We start from the raw sequence: 2,871 nt of genomic DNA, 5'->3' as shown, positions 1-2,871 counted from the left end.
GCTTCCGTTTTTACCTCTCTTGAATTGTTCCAGTGCTAGCTGACAGTGAATGACTGAAATATAAAAGCAGCAGAAGAAAGCAAGCAACTCAGTGCAATTTGTGAGTATTCTGTACTGTTAAAATGACAGGTTTTCATACTTTTTGGAATTCGTAGCTCAAGAAGTGACTCCTGTTCCATTTTCTATTCACCAACTCGATTTGCATTCCGCCCCTCACACCTCACAACAGAATAACAAACGGCTTCATGTGCCACAGCATTCCCCTGTAGATTCGGTTTGCACTATGAATTAGGCGACCCCGAATGAAATATTTTAGTGTTGGCTCAAATGTGAGGAATTTCATGAACCCTCAAAAAGGAATGCTTGCAGAAAATGCCAGCAATTCAAAGCGTGTAGGCAGCATGAACAGACCAATTCTGCAATTTCTTTTATCGCGGGCGGTGCTTTCCGAGTCGATGGCTCTGCATTAGAAATGAGAAGTGCTGAACTCTAAACACGTTCTTGCCATTACTGCTACTCCTGCTGCTACTCCTTCATCCTCGAAAAAAGAAAAGACAGGCATGTTTCGAGTCTCAAAATGATCTTCTGGATCCACAAGAAACATGTAAATTTGATTGATTCCGCAGTATTTTGGATGTACTGTACTTATAACTTCCATCGAAGAGAGACTTCATCAGTTGCATGAAATTGAAACTTTCGACTTTTTGTCTGGTATTGAAAATATGTTTAAAAAAAACGATGAACAATTTTCTAACAAACAACTCATGAATTATTGCCAGGATCTATATTTAGCGTTCGGTAGTGATAACACTGCTGATATTGATTGAGTAGAAATCTATGATGTATTGACAGCTTTATCTGAAGCGAGAAGTCCTAGAACGCCATCTATGAAGTTTAAGGATTCATACCAAGAAATGCCTTTTGTTTCCCACCCCAACTGCTGCTTTTGCTTTACACATTATGTGAACATTACCAGTTTTGGTAGCTTCTGGGCACGATTTTCCTAAACTGAAACTTATTACAAAATTCTTTAAGATGAACCATGTCCAAAAATTGTAAATCAGGACTAATTTTAATATCAAATGAAATCACTAGAGAGGAAAAGGCTTAACTGAAATATGAATAAGACTATGCAAGCCTGAAAAATAGAACAATTCAATTTATAGAACTTATTTTTTTATTTTTTGAGAGATGGGCTCACACACCGGAAGACACTAACGTTTCTCTTCGTTAGAGTATGTGAATAACAGTTTAACCCCATTTGTTTGTAATTGTGATTCTGTTAAAATTTAAAAAAGCATCTATCAATAGTAAGAAATTATCAAGAAAGTAAGAAATTGTGTTATTTCATAAACTGTAAGACATGAAGACATTTACAGGTTATATCCTTTGCTTTGTCTTTTAACGCAAGCGGTCAGGATCCAAGCCCATGTTCGGACGGTTGTGTTTCTCTTGTAATCATCAAATGTCATTGTTTTGTCCTTCAGTTCTTTCTCGAGTTGTACCATGGATATTTTATACCATCAATACTTTTCATGCTCTTTTGCATTTTCCTTCACATACGGAAAAAAACTCAAGGCGTTCTTGTCACTGTGCTACACAGTACAGGACACGCAGTGAGTAATTCGCGCAGCTTTCAGAGGAATCCAGAGGGAGGACTCTTAATGCAAGGAGCTGGTTTTTTTTTCGCATTAATCATTATTAACCAGAAACAGCTGCACAACCGGTTGCATTTGTGATTATGTCACTTCTCTGCTTCAGCAAGGTCAATAAAAGACTCTGAAAGTAGTAGAGAAAAACTGAATTAAAATCATATTAGCAATTCTGAGTGATATCTGCATACAGGCAATCCAATAAGAACGTTGAAATCTTTGAATGTCATCTTTCTATATATTGCGCTGCTTTTTACTTGGAGTAAAACTATTGGATTGAAGGGTTAAAATGTATTGTTGTTATTTGGAGAAATCAATGAACTCGTGATTTTATATGTTTTAAAAGACGGTCATGCGCACAGAAAAAAGACAGTGCTGATTATTTTTCTGGAGACGGAGCACTGATGACCTATCCGAGCCAATTGATAAAGCCCACCCAGTGGATACTCTAGCAGAACGTGGAAGAACGTTCACCACTGTAACCAAGGCAACCACAGGAACAACATCAAGAAGCGCAATCAATTCCCCATTTAAATCTTTCGTGTAAGGTATGCCATGTGAAAGCATGAAGTAAATCCCCTGATCTCTTTTGAACATGGACAAGGTATTTCTGATGGAGCGCAATGAGCAAAGATTTAATAAGCTACTCCTGCCGATGATTCAGCTTAAAGAAGTAAAAGCTTCACAAACAAAAGCAGCTCGCTACCACAGCCAATATTAAATGTACTTGGTGGCACATTACCATTTGCACTGGCTCAAAAGTGGTCTCGGCAGACGTTGTTCCCTACGTAAAGCTGAAAGCGCCAAAGAGCATTTCCATTGAGAAAAAAAATCTTTCTTGATGTTAAACATAGAGAGCCTGCCTTTTAGAAGTTCTCCCTCTAAACACCTTGTGCAGCCTCCCGACAGACTAACAAAAAGCGCCTTTTCACCAACTCAATTTATAATACGCCCCTCAAAACTCACAACCGAATAACAATCCATCCGTATATTTGATTTCCAAGATCAATTCAAGGCAACTTGGCTCTTCGCAAGCAAATAATTTCAGGGAAGAAACTCAGTTTAGTCAACTACTGGTGCATTCAGCACACCACTTGCTTGTGTTTGTCAAGGTGGCCGAGTGGTCTAAGGCACCAGACTCAAGGACATGTGTCTTTCCAGCTGGCTTGGGTGTTCTGGTCTCCAAATGGAGGCGTGGGTTCAAATCCCACTCCTGACA

General features: G+C 38.8%; 1 non-coding gene across 1 annotated transcript; it reads left to right on the top strand.

The window, feature by feature from the left end:
- Positions 1-2,758: 2,758 nt before the first annotated feature.
- On the top strand, positions 2,759-2,871 carry trnal-caa (transfer RNA leucine (anticodon CAA)). The gene is made up of 2 exons: positions 2,759-2,796; positions 2,826-2,871. It is a non-coding gene; the product is annotated as a tRNA-Leu (tRNA).

This window comes from Lepisosteus oculatus, chromosome 14 (assembly GCF_040954835.1).
Source record: "Lepisosteus oculatus isolate fLepOcu1 chromosome 14, fLepOcu1.hap2, whole genome shotgun sequence".
In the NCBI taxonomy this organism is placed as follows: Eukaryota; Metazoa; Chordata; class Actinopteri; order Semionotiformes; family Lepisosteidae; genus Lepisosteus; species Lepisosteus oculatus.
The sequence above is the reverse complement of the archived record's forward strand: the minus strand, read 5'-3'. Positions and strand labels throughout refer to the sequence as shown.